This window comes from Pseudorasbora parva, chromosome 2 (assembly GCF_024679245.1).
Source record: "Pseudorasbora parva isolate DD20220531a chromosome 2, ASM2467924v1, whole genome shotgun sequence".
Lineage (NCBI taxonomy): Eukaryota > Metazoa > Chordata > Actinopteri > Cypriniformes > Gobionidae > Pseudorasbora > Pseudorasbora parva.
The window spans coordinates 44,173,794-44,196,844 of record NC_090173.1 but is presented as its reverse complement, the minus strand read 5'-3'; the positions used below and the strand labels follow the sequence as shown (position 1 = coordinate 44,196,844).

Sequence of the window (23,051 nt, the reverse complement as noted above, 5' to 3'; positions counted from 1 at the left end):
ATTGCCAAAAGTTTTGGAACGCCTGCATTTACATGAATGGTTTAATTTAACAGATATAAATCCGATATTCAATTCCCGCAATATATGCCGATTTTTCCCGAGCCGATGTTTGCCGAGCTTGATCATTTTATTGATCATGTCTCCTGAAGTGGCTTTTAATATTTTGTCTGGTCTTCTGTGCCCAGACTTAAGTTTTGTTTGATACATTCAAGAAGTGTTTTCTTTGAGCAGGTAAAATTAAAGGTTCAGTTCATATAACTGACTGACAAAATTGTATACATGAGGATGCAGTGAATCATCAATGCACTGTGATGCATCGTGATATCGAATTGAACTGAATCATTGGCATGATAATCATAATCGAACTAAACCGTTATACCAGTGTAGGTTTACACCCTTTATTGGAACACCTGAATTCAATGATTTGTTTAATTCATTTTTAAATTTTATATATATTTTAAATTTTATATATATATATATATATATATATATATATATATATATATATATATATATATATATATATATATATATATATATATATATATATATTATTACCCTCATTATTACATTTGTGTGGACCTGTGTGGACCTGAATACTAGATTTAGACCTTAATTTGTAACTTTGTTATATGGTATATCTATGCTTATAATTAGTGTATTATTTGTTCTTATTTTTTACAAACTGTTCACTTGCATTAGTCATATTTGAATTTTATTAGTTGGTTTATGCTGTGCCATTAAGTTCGCAAACTGGGCTTTTAAGTAATAGAGCTGATAAATTATCTGACCCGTGACTCAAAAAACGTAATATGATCTGAACCGTTTTGTGATCCATTGAACCACTTTCACATATGTTGATCCCCTTTCAAAAGATCTTATATAAGCAATCAGCTATATTTTCATGCATAAAGTGATCATGGTTTTTAATTTAATTGTTGTTTGCAAAATAATAATAATAATTATGATGATATTTATTCATGGGCGTCGGAACCATTGTGTGTGGGTGGGACAAGACCCATCAGCTTTTTAAGACCAATGATATTGGACCCACTCACTTTTATCGTCTCTAATTCAGCACATGTCTGCTTACCTTGACTAACTTATTAAGAAACGTATTATTAAACACATGTTAAATGCTTTATTTCCCCTTTTCTAATATTATCTTTTTTTTTTATTGAAAATAAATACCTTTCCGATCTGATATGTGATGGGGAAAGGGAGTAGAGCGAGTGTGGCAAAAGGCGGATTCAAACCTATGCTCTATTCGCGTCAAATCTTGATGCCATGTGTCTTACCACTACAGCACTACAGAACATATCTTTTAAATACACTTTCATATTTTTTTACACTCCCCCCCCCCCCCCCCCTCCTAAAATTTAGGGAAAACACTGACCACCTAGTAGAATTTAAAACAAAAACAAAAACACAAAGTAAAAGCAAGAGTTTCTGGAAAGTTTTAGGGAGTCTATCCTCTATCTGGAGAGATTTTACTATTGTGACTCATCTGAATGCACTAAAGCACAAAATATCTGCCCTCAGTAGCAGAAAACAGCCTCCCTTGAAATGATTTCCACTCTTATCTCTAGGACATGGATGAGCACCAGGCATTTAGATAATACAGAAGCTAGAGGGCAGATCAGAACAACAACAAATCTCACCATTATCTGTTTCTCATCTGTACAAGCAAACATATAGACAGACACAACACCTCAGTAAAGACGTAGACAAAGCTATAATGTCTCAAGACATTACCGTTTCATCATTATTTACACGGTATGTCGAAAGAGTAGTCCCTATAATGGCATGTCAGTAAAAAAAAAAAAAAAAACAGATTAAACCACAGTGTATTGCAGTTTTAACTGCAATACACACTCAAAAGTCTTCAAGAAAGTGGCAAAAAACTTTCACCCGCAGATACGGGTTATTTGAGATGGTCTGCTACATATCACGTACAAGAAACTCTGAGAAGAACTTTAAAACTATACATAGACACTTTATGAAAAGGCATAGCAAAAAAACAGTTGCTTAAGTTTGCTACATTCCAAATAAATCCCAGCACACTGTTGTTCAAGTTCTGATGCAATTGTACAGAGCTGTTGTGATTTCACCACTCATACCAGCTCTAGCATCCTAACTGAATAATTATTTCTCTTTTTCTACAATTTTTAGATGTGTATAACGAAAGGCATGACAGGAAGTGATCATAGCAATGGACTGTGTAATAACAACATCAATAACATGATCATAGAAAGAGATTGGGTAATAATAACAGCCAGACTTGATCTTGGGTCACTGCATTATCATCACTGATCAACGTTTCTAACAAAAGATAATTTCATTTTAGATACGGTTTACTTCAATGAGTAGTACGCACCACTAATTACTCCCTCATTTCAAGAGACCATCTCTACCCCAGAAGAACAACCTGATATCAGTCTACATGTCTTTACTTCTCTCAATTAATAACGCTAATTAAGCGTTTGTTTTGACTTTATGTAAAGCCCAGGCACCCTTTCATGGCCAGGAAGAAGTGGCAGGGTGCCAAACAGACTGTGTTCTGCTATAGTAATCCAGCGGGATTTGGAAAGTTGGGTATACGTTTGCCCTCAGCTTGCACGGGGGAGGGGAGAAAACAGTGAGAGAGAGAGAGAGAACTGCTATTCCACTTAGCTAACATTTAGCCGCATTATTTCCTCTCAGAACATTAGTCAATATCATGTGGCTTAAGACTCTTCACTTCTCTGTGTCTTTTCCTTTCCTGCGAGGCATACATAAACAAAAGCCCATTAGAACTCATGGCTCACGGTTTATATTTGTCATCTCTGTTTATTTGCAGATGTGTTTCTTAGCATTTGCACGAAAGACGACAGGAAATGAAGAGCTGTGTAAAAGGAAACCGTGAAGTGGAGAAACTCTCTGTCTCACATTCTGGACAGTAGTGGTAGTGCTGGATATGCTTATTATTTTTTGCAAAATACTATTACAATTTAATATTTCTCTTTTAATATATTTAAAAATGTACTTGACAAGTTCAGCAATGTGCATCATTACTCCAGCCTTTAGTGTCGCATGATTCTTCAGAAATCATTCTAATATGATTATTTGATGCTCAAGAAACCTCTCTTATTTTTTAGCAACGCTGAAAACATTTGTGGAAACTCGCTTTGTTTAGGATTATTTGATTAACAGACAGTTTATTATGAATGTTTTAATGGATCTTTACTGATTTTTGATCAATTTAATGTATTTTCACAACAACAAATAAAAGGTTCACTCTTAACTGCCAGCCACAGGCTCTTCTCTTGTGATTCAGATTTGTGACAGACTCTTTGCCGGCCCCCCAACCTCCAACAGTTAGGAGACATTACCCTTTAATGTCCACTAAATGTCTACTAGATCAAAGGAACGGCCCACAAGAGGGTGATTAAAACCATTAGGAAGGATTAATTTAGTACCACAGCCATGGTCACGCCGTCTCTAGCGCTCATTAGAAAATTAGCTAATGCAATCTTACTTCATCATTTAATCAACTAAAGAACCTGGTTTAGGCATGTCTAGACCTTCAACGTCAAAGATGAGAGGTCCACACATCAGCAGGGCACAGGAAGGTTAATGGAGTAAATAATAACTAATGTTTGCTGAATTATCAACTGTCAACCATAAAATAAAAAAAATAAAAAAACTGAGGACTGTTAAAGAGTTTTAACACTTCTGCATTCCCCCGATATAAAGGCGACAATCTGTGAGTTAAATCTAAACCGCAGAAGATCAAATTTCACTCCTTCGTTTTTTCTCACACATTTCTGCTGTCGTCTCCACATAGGAAGTATCCCTTAATGAAAGGTCCTAGAACAGAAATTGCGCTTGCTTTGTTCTACAGCCCTGCTCCTGTTCCCCTATAACGCTAACCCCACCCATGCTCATATTCTTCTGCTTTATCATGGGATGTGTGTGTCCCGTGTGTGTGCTCATGTTCGCGACAGACGAAACACTGGAAGATCTTTATGACAACATTGTACCACTGTGCAAATGTGACCCACACATGCATTTCTCGTATTTGTGAGTTTTGCATGGCACAGTTGAGGAGGTGATATGCGTATGTGCGTAAGAGAGGGTGCTTTTGGGGGGTTGTGGGTGTGAATGAAATAGGGGGGGGGACTCCACAAAGGAAACAGGCACCCACAAAGACGAACAAAGCAGTCTTGATTGCCTTTTGTGAAACGATGCTGTATTATGGGTCTGGTACCTTTCATCCAACAATGATAGATGGGATAAGAAAGAGGGTGGGGGAGAATTGAAAGTGGGCATGTTAAAAAAGTGCTCAAGCTATAACAGATGCACTAAGAAAGACACCATATTCATGTCTGTGGGTGTGTTTAGATTCAATTATTCTTTGATTTAAATGATGATAAACACAAGTATTGGCTATGTCTCAAAAATGCACAAAGATCTTCCATTTTTCCCAGACCCTCCTGACATATTAGACCATTTCCCTTTGGGACAATAAAGACTAGATTGCCTCACAGACACACATAGATAGATTGTCTTTCATGTTAAAAAATGAAAGTTTCACTTCCCCTCCTTCTTCTTAAAACCTCCAAGTGTAGTCAAAGACTCAATGGCACACTTCGCTCTTTGTCAGAAGCATCATTCAAACCCAAAGGACACATGCATCTTTGATTTTTGAGCCAATAAGATTTTGAATGCTACTTCAAAAAACTATAATCTTCTATTAAATTATATAATATATAATAATAATAAAATTAATAATATTAATAATAATAAAACACATAGGCCTATCTCGTATATTATCTCAAATGAAGTTTATTACAGCTTCTTCAGCTCAGTTCTGCCACCATCAACCCAACATTTTTCTTGAACAAAATGTCAATGCTTCTTTTTTCCATGACACGTTTAGTCCTATTGCAATTTTGCTTTGTGTATTAAATATATATTTAAACACAGAACCTTCATGTTATAAAAACACCAGTAAGTAGGCCAATGCAAGTGGCAGGTCTCCAAAAATGAGAAATCAAAAATGTTAACTTTTTCCAAAATTTACATCATTACAGTTCTGTGGCACTGTATTTTTTCAAGCATATATAATTTTACAAACAACACTGTCTTTATAATATCATGCTTACTATTTTACAGAGTATGAAGGTCTTGTACATAAATATACACAGCTGCATTGATATTTTAAGAATAAAATAGAGTCTTTCCATGATATTCGATATGTGATACGATATTGCTATTAGTGTGTAAAATCTATTTAAATTATATTTAAAAAATATTTAAAAACTGAGAATGATGTCTTTTCACAGAAAGAATGTGAAACACAAATGGTATCATCGTTACAACTTCTGAAAGTGGTGTTTTAGCAAAAAAATTGTCACAAATCTGACAATATAATTTCAACATCAATGTAAACAAACAAAAAATGTAATACAAATATTTAAATACCAAAAACTCTTTCCTTGACTTGGTAACATATAGTTATATCAACCTAAAACTCAACATCAAGAACATCCAGATAAACAAAGACACCTGAACTAGGGGTGGACTTTATAAAAATAAGAACTAAAAACAGTAGTCTACACATTAATTAAGTAAACAATAATACATAATTTCAAGCTGTCTGGCGGACATCTCGGCATGGATGAAAAAACATCACCTGCAGCTCAATCTAGCAAAGACTGAGCTGATTGTTTTCCCTTCTAACCCCACCATACAATACGATTTCACCATCCAGCTAGGTTCATCTTTGATTACTCATTCAGGGTCGGTCAGAAATCTTGATGACCAGCTGTCCTTCAAAGAACACATCTCAAAGACAGCTCGGTCAAGCAGGTTTGCATTGCACAACATCAGGAAAATCAGACCGTTCCTTACAGAGCATGCAACACAGCTTCTTGTCCAAGCCCTGGTCATTTCTAGACTTGACTATTGCAATGCGCTTCTGGCTGGACTTCCATCTTGTGCAATCAAACTGCTGCAAATGATCCAGAACGCTGCGGCACGTCTTGTATTCAATGAGCCCAAAAGGGCTCATGTCACACCTCTATTCATCTCTCTGCATTGGCTACCACTCGCTGCCCGGATCAAATTCAAAGCCCAGACTCTTGCTCATGGATCTTCCACAAGCGCAGCACCCGCATACTTCGACTCACTCCTACGAGTCTACACCCCCACCAGAAGCCTTCGCTCAGCTAATGAGCGAAGGCTTGGGGTACCATCACAGAGGCATGAAATCCCTCTCTAGAACTTTTTCTTTCATTGTTCCTGGTTGGCGGAACGATCTTCCGTCCTCCATACGCACGACAGAATCACTCGCTTCATTCAAAAGACAGGTAAAAACTCATCTCTTCCATGAGCACTTTATCTTACAATAAAAAAAGAAAAATCTCTTCCTCCTCTATTTCTCTTTTCTTCTTCCCTTTTCTGTTTTTTTGCTACTCTGAGCAGTGTACAAATCTTGGTATTTGGGGCACATTTTGCGTTTCTTTGCCTCTTCTTGACGGATCGCTTCCTGTTCTCCTGAGTTGTAAGTCGCTTTGGATAAAAGCGTCTGCTAAATGCATAAATGTAAATGTAAAATAATAAAGCTACAAAGGTTATTCAGCCAAGAGCACAGTGATTTTCTCTTGTTTGACAGACAGCAGCAGGTTTACTGTATTGGCAGGCTGTCATTTTAAGACCTAATGCACAGATACAATTGACACACCTTTGGTCTCTTTCCCCAACTGATATCCTTTACTTAAAGCATAATCAACTGAGGCCCTGTCCCAAATGCATAGATGTTGCGATATGCATATTGCAATATGTACATTTTCGATATTTCGATAATTTCAATATATTGCATAGCCCCAGTTAAAAGGTGTTTTTATTTTTGTATACATTTAGTTATGTCTTTTCTTGCCTAGTGAGTCTGGACTGCCACCAGTGCCCTCAAAAACAAGTAGTGCATAATAATGCCCTTTGTCATTTGATTTCCCAAATAGGGTGTGGTTTGGCTATCGATCCAAAGCAGATCAAATTCAACAGGCTAATCAGAGCTGGATATGTTACAGGGGGAAGTCAGAAATCATATCATGTGGGCCTTTAAATGTATTACTGGCACAGCGAGCCATAAATCTAATATACAACATTGTCTGAGTATGTTTTCCTGTACTATTGAGTTTCAGGGGCCAGGCTTTGACATGTCTGCGCATTTGTGTTTTGTTTTGTATCACCACACATAAGTCTTATCAGTGACCCGTGCATTCGCCGCGGGTCACTTCAGAAGACATTCGTAAAGAGTCTTATCGTCGAGGGAGACGAGACCAGACCAGACTTAGGCTATGGATTACACAATATCAATGCTTTATTTAAGAGAAGTGAGACCATTTCCCCCACAGAAAATGAAAGAAATCATCTATATTATAGTCAAAATGTTTACTGCAAGTTATGCAAGAATGTCAACGGTTTCATTTGGCTTCAGTAAAAAAGACTAGATGAAGAAGTTGTGCAACATCGGTTTCAACAAACGATTGCAAAAAACTAGTAACTGCAATAACGTCCCAGAGAGCACAGAGCCAAGCTATTCTCATGCTAAAAGCCCCCATGTGGGCAGGATCCATGTCTTTCTGCCTCTCATGGACATTCATGACTTTGCGTTAGCATGAGGATGGGACTGATCCTATCACAGACGCCACAACTGAAAGAACGGGTTTGATGGACAAAGCCCCCCTCCACAATTTAATCTGCCGAGCTCTAGCGAGCAATCCGGCTCTTCATTCCAACAGGGCTTCCTCGGTGGGCTTCTTCCAGGTGCACAAACAAAAGCAGCCAGGGTAACAATACGCTGTCTATCACGAGGGGGAGGGTGTGCGGGTCTGGCATGCCGTTATCTCTTTCAGTACCTTCTTGAAACTTAATGCAGTTGGACGCACTGATGCTCGGTAGAGGCTTGAAAACCCCACTGTGACCACATCACTTACATATTCAGCGCTTTATGGAGTACTTCAAGCCACAAATCATTCAGAAATGTTTTACGGCTCACTAACATAAAAACGATTTCCAAACCTCTTCGTGGCCAGTAACACAGTTAACATTATCATAGCACGACAAGAGCACACAAGAGAGTGCCAAATTTACAGAGGAAATGATGCTGTTGCTTGCAAGGTTATCTTAACACACAAGTTATTATTACGTGCTTATGTTGGTTTTACATTCATCGAATCGACAGTCGACACCGTACCAAAATATACAAATTTACACAATACAAAAATTTACTGAATAGCTCAAAAGGAAAATTATTTTATTATTTACTCACCCTCAAGTCTTCCCAAACCTGTATGACTGTGTTTCTGTGAAACACGTTTTGTTTCTTTTTTCCCAAACAATAAAAGCCAATGTTTCAATAATAGATATGATTCTTCAAAATATCTTCTTTTGTCTTCCTCGGGAGAAAGAAAGTTAAATGGGTTTGAAATGACATGAGGATGTATATAAATCATGATTTTTGCAAACATTTTTGGGTGAACTTTCCTTTCAAATCAAACTTTTAAATTTACTAATATGAACATACATAAGCTCAACAATATGCTAAATGAACATTACATGATAACAAATATCTATTGAATTGGATTAATTTCATGCTCTCAGCAGCAGTTATACGGCTAGTTGCATTTTTTTTGTTTGCATTAGCATTTTTTCCCTGTAGAATGCAACACATTCAGGAACTAATCTGTGACCCGTTTTTATGTTACGACCCAGTTGAGAACCACTAAAAAACATATTACACAATATATTACCTAAAATACCCCTTTTTGTTGATGTTCTGAAGTTAAGATATGTCTACACCTGCATCAATGTTAAGCCGGATTTGCCGTTCTACAGCATATGGCAGATTTATATCAGTTAGGCGATGTTTTGCAAAATTAAACTCATAAATAGTGACATTGTGCACAGATGTGAGACATGAATAGAAAGCAAGACCTTTAGAAGTTCTTCCATGACTCCAATACTGTCCTAAAATGGACAAAGTCTTTTCCCCAACTGAAATGCTCAGTAAATATTTAGAAAGTTTCCCCTGAGCCTTGTCTGCATGTGTCTGTGTGAGACAGACAGATTGGGCTAAGTAACTGCGGTGTATACAACATAAATTTATGGGACTGCGTTTGTGATTGTTTTAATGCTAAATATGCATGCTACTGTTTGTAAATGCAGTAAGAAAGTCACTTGATTGTGTGTGTGTGTGTGTGTGTGTGTGTGTGTGTGTGTGTATTGGAGAAGGTTAGCAGCCCAAGCAAAGGCAAGTCATTGCAGCGACACTCCCAGTTCTTGGCACAAATACTGCAAGCTCCATATTGCCGGCTGTGAGTTGTAACTTGCTCAGCAGCAGCCTCCAAAACAGAAGGCGTTTTTTTTTTTCCAGCTGCCACACCCAGCAAAAGTGTTTTTCGGCTGAGGGAAGATGGCATGCTGCCTTATAACAGTGCAAGCCCCACAGCACTGGAAACACCAGCCTCTATCAATTATCACCAAAGATATTGATTAGCTTGAAAAAATGCTGCGCTGGTTAACCAGAAATGCATTGATCCTATGCGCACCAACTATTCATAGTTCACCCTGAACAACACAACATATTGGTTCATCAAAAGATGACCATGGTCCATAATGCCTTGCTGTACAGATTTATTTTGTTCTCAAAAGAGTACAACAAAAAATAGATTGTGACAATTTTCTTAACTGCATATTGTTTATAACATACTGTATGTAGTTATTGACTGAAAATCTTGACATGAACCTTGCGCTGATTTGTGAAGGAATCATTTATTTTAAATCTTCTCAATGAATCTGTTCACAAAACCCAAATGTTTCGTTCATTTAACGTGTTCTCAGGTTCACTGACTTAAAATTAGGGCTGTAGCGATACATTTATCTCACGATGCGATACACGATATTCAGTAAATACAATAAATCGCAATATCGACAGGGAGTCTACAGCTTGCAAATGCTGGACAAAATGAATCAAAGATGTGTTGAAAAAATTGTTTCTTAAAAAATAGTAATAGTACTATTAATAAAAATAGCAGTTTAAATTAGCTCAAAATTACTGTCTGATGTAAATACCTTGACAAACTATAAATCATTAAAAAAAGATCTAAGATTAAAGTCTCAATGTTTTACCTCTGTTTTATTCTCAAAGTATTATAGTGACCGTAATGTGTTAATATGTGCCAGGAGTTATGAATATGAAAACCAGCGTTGGTACCTTTTGATTTTAATATGCGCGTCATCTGCTCCCATTCATAAAAAACTCCTCTGTGGCCGTCATGAAGACTCGTGACAAAACAACATCCCTCAGGGCTTTTAGTTCAAAAGTGTGTAGATGTGGAGAAATATTGATAGATTCTCATATATTTGAGTTAAATTTCTATACAGAGAAGTATTATTTATTCAGTCTTTACCCAAAATCCGCGGATGTATTGTTAAGAGCGTTTTATGTGCTGTGTTTTCAATTCATACTGGCAGCCTGAGGGCGCCCTGTGCACATTCCGTCCATATATGGGACTCATGAAGAAGAAGAAGGAGAGACAAACCATGCCACATGAACTCCCTGACATAAACAAACCTTCCAGCGGTCGCTATTACATGCAGAAAGACACGTTTGAAGACAAACACACAACACGACCACAATATATGGTTTTTCTGTGTTTCTGAAGTAAGTTTGGTATAAAAATAAAATAAATTGTTTCAAAATAAATTGTTGTTTTGCTGGTATGTTAAGCTAACATAGCTTGACCTAACATGCTAGCCTGACAAGTCAGACCCACATCAAGATGTTTGGTCTGGAAACTCACCATAGACAGGGCTCAATCTGAGGAGCGGGATAAACGGTTGTCTTTCAAACTCCCTCTGTACACGATAGGATAGCGCTACATCAACCTACCAGAGCAACGAAGGTGAAGCAGAGCTCGCTGACTTATTAAACATTCGCCGTATCCGGTCGGCTAAACTCTGAACACATCTTCCCTTTTTAAGAATGACTTCAGTGCCGCTCTTTGTTCTTTTCTCAGAGAAAAGCTTAACTCCAAGTCTTCCAGAGTCGCGGCCAGAGCTGATTCGAAAGACTGCCGTTTGCCAGTTTCTGTGTTTACTAGAAGCACGCAAACGCAACTCGGCCGTCGTCATTATGGCCCCGCCCGCCGACTCTATACACGATGTGATTGGGCCGTCCAGATTGTGAGGAATACAGCTCAGAAGGGTATTGAGAGTTCCTAGACGACACTTGCGGGCAAATTAAATTTGCTGCCGCTAGGGTGCGTCTAGATTTCTAGGCTACTAACATGCACCTGCCACAGAGCAATTCTTTACTTTTATGAAAATTTTTGAAATGTAAAACTACTTAATTGTTTTTTTGCAAGAAAAGCATTTGATAGAGTGTCAGAGAAGGTGAAGTGAGAAGTTTGATGAAAGAAATGAGGTTTGAATAGAGAGTCGTTAGTAATTACAATGCAATAAAATCACATTACACGATCTTGTAAAACATTTAATAAAATTCAGAGTTTTTGACTTATCTTTAGATTAGAAATATAGCATGGTCAGACTTGTGGCTTTAGTGCATTCGTGGTGCGAATCGCGCAAATTTGCCTTTAAGCATGAAGGTGCTGGATTTAAATTTGCCGCAATTTTCTTCTCGCTTGAGCTGCACAGTGTGGACAGGTTATCAGCTCGGACCAAGTGTGCCACACAAAGAGAAGTCAAAACGCTTTGATCGCTCCCAGGGGATTGGTCCCAGTAACACGACATAAATCCCACCCTCTCCATGTAATTCGACTGGAACGTAAGCACATTATTTTTACACCTCAAATTATTATTTTTTCCAAATAAGTTTGGTTTTAGTTAGTTATTTGATGCTATAAAAAGGGGGTGTGAAGTCATGATTGACAGCTTTTCTGAGCAAAGTAGTCACTGAGGCACCAACAGATTTTTTCAGGAGGAGGTTTAATTTCTTTAATTTCTACATTTCCATGACGGTTTATTTCACACAGAAATAAAGAGTTGTTCAGCAGAAAACTCTACGAATCGATTTGTGAGAGTGTGGGCACTTCACGCTCACTACAGCGCAGACACCGGTACTGAACCAGAGTAAGACGTCAGTGCCAAATTGGGACATTGCTGACTTTTCTACAATGCAAGAGAGTAAAGGTGCGTCATTAATCTTTTTTTATATTCTATGGACCATTATTAGACAAGGCAGCGCAAGCCCAGAACAGGTTTACTTGCAGGCCAATCTTGATCACGCATCACTGTTATTAAACAGCGCTTGGAGATCAGGTGAGAAAGTGTTCAAATCAGCTGCAGTATTGATAACATCACTACGAGATAAAGTGAGAAGCATTCAAATTCAGTGCAGAATTCTCTTTTATAAACCACAGATATCAGATCAAACAGCACTGATGTGGAAACCATGAAAAACACTGTGCCATGAACGAACAAGTTATAGAAGGCTCCGCAAATCACCAACATTCACAGTAGATTTAACTGTAACCATGGTATTGTAGCAGAATTAGTCTAATGTTTTTAAATGAATCATTTCAGGGTTCATACAACAAGTGCTTCACACTAGCTCTACCAGATTAGGTGCTGGTACCAGCATCTTTAGAACTTTATGGCACTGGTGCTACTGCTCTGAAATGTTAGTCCAGACTAACATCCAGCCCTGATATGCGAAAAGAGAGATCGACATGAGCAGTTAAGTGATTTCATTTTCGGGTGGAGTGCTGTTTTAAATGCTCTGCCTGACATTAGGGATTCAGTCTTCCTCAGAGAGGGTTCTCTCAGGATGAGCTGCAAGCACTTTGTGCCAAAATGCTAAACGCAAAAGTCCTTGAGGAATCGCTCCACCCACACAGTGACCTGGCCCCACCCGTAGCCCCTCATGTGACCAAGCCCGAAAATCCCACACTTCCAGTTCCCACCACCGCCTGCAACATTTATTTATCTTTCCGTTTGCTTAGATTTCCGTTTATTTATTCACTTTTTTATTTAGCTTCGCCTCTCATGCACAATCCCTCCTCATTGACATCTGCATGGACAAATGTGACCTGTGGGCACATGAAGCCAAGTGATGGGGAACGAAACAAACCTCATTCTGAAACATATGTTTCTAGAACAGAGTTGAAATGAAGGTCAGGGGAATTTAGGAGAAAGCGCCATCAAGTAACAATCTGAGAAGTCAACCTGCTTTGCCACTCATATCTGAAGGCAAAGCCTTTTGCTCTGTCATGAAACTTTGAAATTAATACTAGAAGAAAATTCTGAGTGGCTCAGGCTGAGTTGGTGAGTCACAGTTATGCTTACACTGAATCCGTGCCCTCAGAACTCTGTGGAAAGTCAGCAGACTTCCACGGAATTGGAATACCTGTCATTAACGAAGCTCTTCACATACTTGATAACAGTTTCGACCAGCTAGCAAACTTTTAAATGCATTCCTGAAAAAAGTCCAATTAATATTTCTGGAGTGTCCACGTGGGCCTAGTGAGAGAGACTATTCAAGGCGCAGTGGGTAATATTAAATAAAGACCACAGCTGAAGCCTCTCTCACGTAGACATGGGCTGAGAGTGTGAAAGTGAGTGAAGAACGGCGGTGGTGGTCAGCTGAGACAGCGTGGCTGGTTTTGTTCTGGTTTAATGAAGTGTGGCATCACATGATGCCAACGCGGACTACATGCTGCCCATATCAGCTCTGTACAGATCGGATCGCAGCATGATGAAAATCTGTTGTTTAGGCTACTACACCCCACCATCACCCGAAAACAAGAATCTCCACAGCCATCAAACAGATCCAACATCTGATAGTCCTGCTCATCTTAATTTCACCACTTTAGTAATTCTGTTTCCATCCAATAAGTAGTTAGCACTCCTTTAAAAAGCATGCAGAAATCCCCATGTGGATCTGCGAGCACTCTGCATGCAGTTACAGAACAGAGGAGATAATGCAATCATTCCATTTAAAGCTTTTAGAAGAATAACGTGACCAAGCACACATTTCACACCCACACTTGAGAATGATGGATGGACAGCTCTCAATGTGATAATCGACGTTTCCTCTCACATATCAGCTTATCTTGTAGAGGGAGGCATTGTGTACCACAAAAGCAGATTACAAAACATCTCAACCCCATCCCTTTTGTCTTTTCTTGGAGAGAATACACAGTTGTGATCCTAAGTCAGACCCTCAGAGAGGCGTCGTTAGTGAATTATTATTTTGGACTAAAGAGACGGATGAATTTACATAGCATGACCTAAATTCAGAAGCCAGCGCGATGGCTTTTCAATGTAGCTTTGGATTCCAGGGGAGACAAAAATCAGTATGTACAATAGAGCTGACCTACATCAGTACAATTGTCTAGATTCATAATAAAACACAGTCAAAACCTTAAAGGGATAGCCTACCCAAAATGGAAAATATGGTTAAGTGGATCAAAATCGGAATGTTTTTTGGTCCAAAGAAGAAAAAGTTTTAGCGGATACTAAACACTGATTCTTACTATCAAGCTTCATTAAAAAAATGTCTTGCAACTATTCATAATGCAGGTTTGAATGTGTGCAAGCATGAATGATGTTTGAATTCAAACAGATTTTTCTACAAACTTTGAAAATGGAAAACTATCGAGAATCGGGTTTCAGGTGATGTAAGGGCGGCAGAATGAAAGCCTCAGCTATCATTCACTTATATGGAGAGAGAAAATATTAAATGGAAGTGGCACAACCTTTTGTGTGTCACAGATGAAAGGAATTCATACAGGTTTACTACAACATGAGGATGAGCAAATGATGACAGAATGTGCATTTCAGGGTGAACAATCACTTTTAAATTCTGTGGGGGGAGAGACACACACATTACAGTGAGTAGTAACTGATGACAGAATTGTCATTTTAGTGTGGACTATCCCTTTAAGAACCAGACACTCAGGGCACTCAGTCCAGCAGCATAATGCCCATAATAGAGTCTTTTGTCTTATTAATACGAGCTTTAAGAACAATGCCATCCTTACGGTGACGGATGGACGAATCCCCACGGCGTGTTTTGCAACGGCTAGAAATATCGCCAAGCTACTTGTGTGCAATGAGCTCAGCAAGAGCCCGTCCCTGCTGACAAACGAAGAGCTGCTGGAATACACATGAAGTCCAGCAGGTCTGGATGATGCAGGTCAATGTTTAACTGCATGCATGTTACATATTACCACCAGTTACGGTGTAACTTCTCGCAAACGATGCAAAACACTGATGCATGTCACACTTTATATTCAAACTGACACTGCAGGAATATGTGTCGAGAGCTTAGATAAGACACTTTCAAACGTTTCATTATCAGACACTGCATGTCTCAGCTGAAGGTGATAGAAACGTGTCTGTGTTGACAAATAAACACATCACAAGTTACTGTTAAAGAGTGAATTTTGAGAAAGGCTCATACATCTAAAACATTTGCTTAGGAGTGGTCATTAGCTAGGCTACATTAAAATACACAGGTCTACGGCACTGGTACAAAAATGAATGAAGATATAAGGATATTGTAACACTACGGAACATTTAACTGTAAACACAGTGAGATGTCGTTTAACTGTTAGGCTGTGAAACTTACCCCATGTGCGATGAGAAGAGAGAAGAAGCGCGTGCCGATGTTTTTAATTTTCATTTACAAAGTTTACATCAAATTCCGTAACTCCTGATCGATTGAGTGAGTCTTCAAGGATCCGTTTGAGTGAGCCCAAAAATATGCAAATGATTTAATAAAAGTCAAAACTTTTGCGGAGTCAATGCTTCACAAAATCTAATCAGTAATGCAGCCATGGTTAAGATAAACGTCCAAAAGCAAGTTGTAAAATACTCTGAGTTTGCGTTAACGTCTTTAGGAGGCGTCAAATACTGTTGTATTTTTCGTTTAATAAAAAAATCGTTAATTCCACGCGCTGAACGCCAGAACAACAGCCTCGCGATCTGTGCGCGGCGACGTAATACACACACACACACATACACACGCGCGCGCGCTCACCCACTCGCACGCGCACAGCAACTCGTCGTTGAAGAGCGTAGGACGCCCGGGTAATGATTTTACACCCCTAATTTGCCTGTTCACGAAAATACATGTAAAGCAATTACATATTTAATTGCAGACGGTCGCATAAGTATATTTTCTCCACACGATTTAAATATTCAGGATCAAAAAGTCACATTTATGGTAGTATTTTAGTTTCTCTCTCCCCGGGGTAGAAATTAGGTCCAGATGTTTTTTGTGTTTTTTTTTTTTTTTGGTTCCACCTCCTCACTTCCTCTCCACTCTGAGTTGCTGAGAGTTTTTAGACTTAGTTTTGCCTGTTACATTTTAATTGGTCTCTCACATTCACAACATGCGTCTAATTGACATAGAGCTATTGGTTTTCACTATTTAAATATGGCTTCATTAGACGTTATATCTTATATATTATATATTATGCCTACATCAAATGCAAAAATAACTATGAATGATTTATATGGAGCTAAATTGTGGTAAATGTCAAGTGAAGTGGATTGCTATTGATTGAATTGCTATCTATGGTGTGCACTTCATAATTTTTCTCTTCCATAATTGTGGAGTGTGGTACTCTCAAACTTTGAAGCTGATGTTTATGTGGCCTGAACAACGCATTTGTGCACTTGCCGCCTCATGAGGTGGACTGAGAATGTTGTAGGGCAGGAATTTACACATGGTTTCTTCAGCTGCGGACTTTGTACAGTCACAATAAAATAATTTTGTTTCAGTGATCTACATCTCTTATATCGAAATTGGATGTGGTCAGGAGAAAATTATACAACATGTTTGACATCTGCTTATACGTAAACCACCTTTGCTGAGTCACTATACGCTCAGCTCAACGGTTTATTTTTCTTCTTCTTTTTTTATCGTCATTGATGTATGCGTTGATATCTGCCAGTATAATTTTTTTTGTCTTGATGAACACGTTTCGCCTCAGGTGTGTGCAGTTTAGTCTAGGCTTGTTTGTGATTGAGGCTATGTTGTATCGTGTTCACACAGGGAAGGCCGGTATGAATCACACAAGATTTGCATCATTGAACACTACGTTTACATTCAAGCTTTCTGGTATCAAAAACCCAGTAATAAATACATTAATAAGGACCATGTGCTTAATTTCACCCAACTGAATGGATAAGTCCCTCAAGCATATATGGAAATCAGTGAGTCATCATGAATAATGACACATCCACCTCAGTCATTCCTGTTTCAGTCATTTCTGAGGTGTTTTCACCTCTTTGAGATGTAAATAGTCAAATAATAAATTCAAGCCTGTCTGTATGGATCCACTGCCATACACTTTGACAAACAGATTGATGCATATCAGAAAAGACTAGAGACTCCAGTTTGAACTCTTCTTTTTTACATTTCTGTCAGCTCGGGGGAGGGGTCAGGAACCCTGACCTCACTTCCTGTGGTGACTTCACAAGCTGTGCATTGTGTGTGAGAATGTGACAGGGCTCCTGGGACTCCTCCACATCTGGCAGCTGTTTTGACCACCCCCATCCCTTTCCACCACCAGGAAGATCTATGAGTGTTCCTGGTACTCACCTCAGGAACTCCCCCAAGATAGCTCAACTGGCTTCAACTTCATTTCTGGGCCATCTTGTATCTTACATGCTTTAAATTTGGTCTGCCACACTCTGGTTTCCACCATAAGGTTTTACCCCAAAGAAGTTCCGTTTTGATGTGGTTTATGCCAACGTCTTTTGCGTGTACCTCACCCTTTAGAGAGAGATTAGCTGGCATTAAGAGTTCCTCTTAGTAAAGGAGAACAAGTTTGTTTTTCAGAATCATTTTCATTGGTATTTTCCTATAAATGATTTAGGCTTTATTTATTTACACTTCTTATTTCTGTTTTAGTGAAATGCCACATTGGTGTCACTGTAATTCACACGGGGCTTGACGCATGTGATTTCACTATAGGTGCTCTGAGGGGATGCTGCTAATTTTAGATTGTACCGTAGGCATTACATGCTTCCTGTTTGAAGTTTGAATATGAAAGGCTCATATCCTCTGTCATTCTGAATCCTCACTAGGCTTTTCTCAATATTAAGATGTACAATATTATTATTTTTCAAGGAATTTCAAATGGAGTGAATAAGTGTGTGTGTGTGTGTGTGTGTACTTGTTTATACATTGTGGGGACCAAATGTCCTCACAATGTAATATAAACCTGTAAAAATGCAGAAGGGGCAGTGTAGGGGGATAGAATGTGCAATGTACAGCCTATGGAAAGTCCCTACAATTCACATAAACGCAACGTGTGTGTGTCTGTGTGTGTGTGTGTGTGTGTGTGTGTGTGTGTGTGTGTGTGTGTGTGTGTGTGTGTGTGTGTGTGTGTGTGTGTGTGTTTGTGTGTGTACTTGTTTATACATTGTGGGGACCAAATGTCCTCACAATGTAATATAAACCTGTAAAAATGCAGAAGGGGCAGTGTAGGGGGATAGAATGTGCAATGTACAGCCTATGGAAAGTCCCTACAATTCACATAAACGCAACGTGTGTGTGTCTGTGTTTGTGTGTGTGTGTGTGTGTGTGTGTGTGTGTATTCTTAAGTCAAATGTCTTTGTATAATTTGTATAAAATAAACACTTGATCGTTGTAGCCTACCAAGTAATTAGCTTTGCTCTTGGGTCTCATATTCAGCCTCTATCCACTTTATAAAATATTTTACACGCACACACACACGTGCATGTGCCCTCAAAATTTCAAGTCAAGAGAGAGTGATCAACAGATCAAGAAAGGAATATAATGAGATTCATAGGCCTGCCGACGGGCTCACGTTTTGGTAGCCCCATATATACTATCACATATAAAAAACAAGTTTTTCTCATATAAGTGTGTTGCACCATTCCTGTCGGATACAATATAGAAGAAATAGCATTGTGACTGTGAGATTTGTTTACAAACGATCCCGCGGTGAAATGAAGTGAACACCATATCTCCCCCACATGAGCTGAAACTTCATTAAAAATAAAGTTCAACCACACATTCCTAATATTAGGATCCGAAGGAAGCTTATGCAGCAAATGTGTTCTTCCCATAGACTGTAGGTTCTTCCACAACCAGGAATAGTGAAATATCTTGCTATATTCTTCAGCATGTTTATTGCTGCTGGCTAGTATGATCTGATGAGTCAGTGGGAGGGGCTACTAAACTACACATGCTTATTATTCTGTAGAGGCGTGTTTCGTCAGTCGATGACGTCAAGATGCGAACACGATCGTCTTGATCAAAGCTTTTCTTTGACTAACAAGGACGTTTTCAGGTCTGAAACTTACAGGATATTATTATATTACCATGACCTTTTATTAGGGCTGTGCAATATATCGAAATGATCGAAATATCGCAAATGTAAAATATATTTTCTTCAATATCACACAGCCCTACCTTTTACATATCAAAAGCTCAAAGGAAAGTTGATTTCTCAATTCATCACCCTTTTAATTATTGCAAAATAAGCTCAGACAGGATGATCAGGACCAGGGGCGTCGGACTGGGGGGATAAAGGGTACCAAGTAACCAGGGCCCGAGGAGGGGGGGGGGGGGGGGGGAGGAGGGGGGGGGCCTTAGAAGTCAGTTTTCTATACATACACATACATGGTAAGGGGCCCAGCAAGATGGCTTGTACCCAGGGCCCAAAATTTGTTGTTACGCCGCTGATCAGGACCTTGATGTAATGTGATTATAATGATCAGCAGGTTGTACTTTAAGCTTTCCTTATATCTGGTATCAGTGTTGTGCTATCAGTTATCAGTTTAAACAGAAGTAAAACAGAATATATGTATACAAGGAGTGAAATACAGAACTAAGCTCACATTTCATTTCCTCTCCAAATAGAGCAGCAACACCTTTAGCATTAGCATATACCCTTCCTCTGTTTCCATCTTCAACAGAGACCATTTATATTTTTAGAACATCTGTTGATTCTTTCTGTCATGCAGTCTGCAGTCGTGTGATGCGGTGAGTCTGATGTCTTGTGATGAGTCGACAGTCACACTCATCAATTTGTTCATTTTGCATGCCATTGTATTTGTGAGAATTTCACTTTGTCAGCTTTATTGTGGCAATGTCAAAAGTGCAGAAAAGCCACAATATTTACACTTTTTTTAGAAATCAATCTGCGTTTTTGCTTACTGCGGCCTGTTGCACAGCATACGTGAAAGCAGCTGTGTGTGCCAATTATATTATTTATTTCGGTCCCTACACTGTGAGTATTCACAGTGTGCATTGGCACAAAGTCTATTTTTGCCTAATTTAGTGTGCAAAACTTTATATTAGTTTTGCAACTTAGTCTTATTATTGAGCTTATAGATGTTTCTTTATATTAAACTGCCATAGGAGAAAGTATTTAAATAAAATCAATAAATAGCATCCATAAAGGGATAGTTTACTCAAAAAGTGATAATTCTGCCATTAATTACTCACCCTCATGTCATTCCAAACCCATTTGCTAATAAAGATCTATCCAATGGTTTAACCTCAATTTTATGAAGTGACGAGTGCTTTTTTTGCTCACAAAAACCAATTTACCACGTTATTTACAAAAACTCCAACATGCGCTCACATGACATAACAGCGTCCGCTCTTGTAGTACATCGTGGTGTTCTCGTAAACACCCATTTTAGATTAATATTTAAGTAAATAAAGTGTTAACTTGTTTATTTTGTGTAAACAAAGCACTCACAACACTTCATAAAATTATGGTTAAACCATTTAAAAACAATTACACCATTAATTTACTCTCGAAGTTATGTAGTAAAATTTTTAAATAACTACAAGTTGACAATTCTTTTAGCTTCATCTCAGTCTGGAGAAAATTCTACAACAAAATTCTACAAATTTACAATCAGTGATAAATCTCAGAGCACCATGGTACAGCATGCTGCTAAACATCCCCATAATCAATAACTGGTAAAAAATCAAATAAAAAAAGTAGCTGACACTAATTTCCTCACATTGAATGAGAAGCATGATGTGTTTCTAAGATAAAATCTAAACATTTTCTTGAGTTTTTGTCTCAGATATTTAATATGTGGACTAAAACGTAATGTGTTATCGATAAATATACCAAGGTATTTATACTATCGCTGATGTTATCAAACTCCCTTAAGAAGAGTGAGGGAATTTTCTGAGGAAGTTTGAGAATAACATTTAGTTTGTTATCGTTTGAGACCAGCTTGAAAGCCTTAAAACCAGCCTTTTGCATATAAAGCCACAGATTGATACTTAGAGGGAGTTGAACAGTAAATAATATCATCTGCATATATATATATATATATATATATATATATATATATATATATATATATATATATATATATATATATATATGGCAATATATATATGGCAATATATATATATATATGCTAAAGAATAGTGGCCCCAACACAGATCCTTGAAATAATCAAGGTTAATAAGCTACATTGTTTCGCAAAAATTAAGTCAATCCAAGTAAGGAAATGCTTGAACCATGTAGGCCACAAAATATATCATGGTTTTGTCTTGCCAACTGACAAATAAATATGTATTTATTTATTTATTTTTACGAAGAAACACTCTATGGTGAGGTGTCTGTTCTTCCACTTCTTCCCCTTCAGCCGTTACTGAAAAAGTAAATAATGGCACCTGGAGTCAAGATGGCTGATCTCTTCTTCCTCCTAATCATCCATTAGTGGCTTAAGTGTCAGTCGCGCCACATGTCTAACAGAGCTCACAGGTTGAAATCCCTCACGCCCCCCTTCTCTCATACCTTTTATCACCTGCTCATTTTCCTTTTTATAAGACCAGCTTTGTTTTTTGTAGAATGGTGCTTAAACTATTTAATGGTTTTGCACAGCTGCCTTCATGACGTTTTCCAGATTGTTTGTCCATGGGAGAATGAACAAACTCATCTAGCAGGTGATGCCTCTTCTTTATCAACAATTCAACATGCTGTTCTCATTCGTATTTCATTGACTGCTTTTAAACCATTATAAGACAATCATCAGCTCAATTTTTCCTCATGGGATACTATTAAAGCTGAGCACATCATTTGCTCTGCTATCATCAGTTCCCATGCTCCAAAATGTGTACTGTCTAAGTATGTGCGCATGTATTATGTTTACATTGGGTTTAATTATGATCATACTTGTTTGTAACTAGACAACTGTAAGGCCCAAAAAGCGTCCCACCAGGGGCGTCAAGAGGAATAGGGGGAGGGTTTTGTGGCTTTAGATTAGGCCTTTATTTACAGAGGGGTGCTCAAGTGTCCTTAACACAACACAATACTAATCCACAAGTCCGTTTTTACGCTTTTCTTTATTAACTACATTGCTGAGAAGACCATGTTTTCCCTAAGAGGGCCAGTCATTTGTATGGTAATACGAGTCCTATAATGTGATTTAGCAAGGATTTTGAACTCCCAGCCAGTCAAGACTTGCTGTCGAACGTATCTGGGATTTAAAACGTGTGAAAAGTACAACAAGGCTGGTTTGTACCAGTTTGAGGAATAAGTAATGCAACAAAAGACATATTACTGATACTTTATCTTCACAAACTCTAAAGGCAAAATCTGTTGTTTTGACCTGTAACCATATGGCAGCCAACCTCAGTACTGTGGCGCCTTTGGCTTGGAAACCCAACACTGACAGACATTCACTATCACATTCATTATCTGACTTGTTCTGGATCAGAAGAAGGTACTTGAGTTCCTGTCTTCTTGCCTTGCTGAAAAGACCTGCATAGCTGCTCACCAGCATATGTTGTGTTTTGGATGCTGGTCCCCAGCATGGGTGCTGGTTTTCCCACCAGGCTTCTTAACCAACTTACCTAGAAAGACTTCCTTTGAAAAACTTCACCATGCTGGTGCACCAGCCAAGTTTTCACTGACTGTGATTATTAACCGAGAAGGATGTGTTCCTGGGTCAACATCCTTAATGGTCCTGGAAGAACAATCCTATTTTAGGGCTATTTATTTTGGCAAGGGTTACACTACCTA

At 38.4% G+C, this 23,051-nt stretch overlaps 1 protein-coding gene across 1 annotated transcript in view; it reads right to left on the bottom strand.

Moving 5' to 3' along the window:
• Positions 1-16,266, bottom strand: part of s1pr2 (sphingosine-1-phosphate receptor 2) — a 30,332-nt gene extending 14,066 nt beyond the window's left edge. The window contains exon 1 of the mRNA XM_067421250.1: positions 15,641-16,266. The gene's annotated coding sequence lies outside the window, so the exon portion shown is untranslated. The remainder of the gene's footprint in view (positions 1-15,640) is intronic.
• Positions 16,267-23,051: the final 6,785 nt, after the last annotated feature.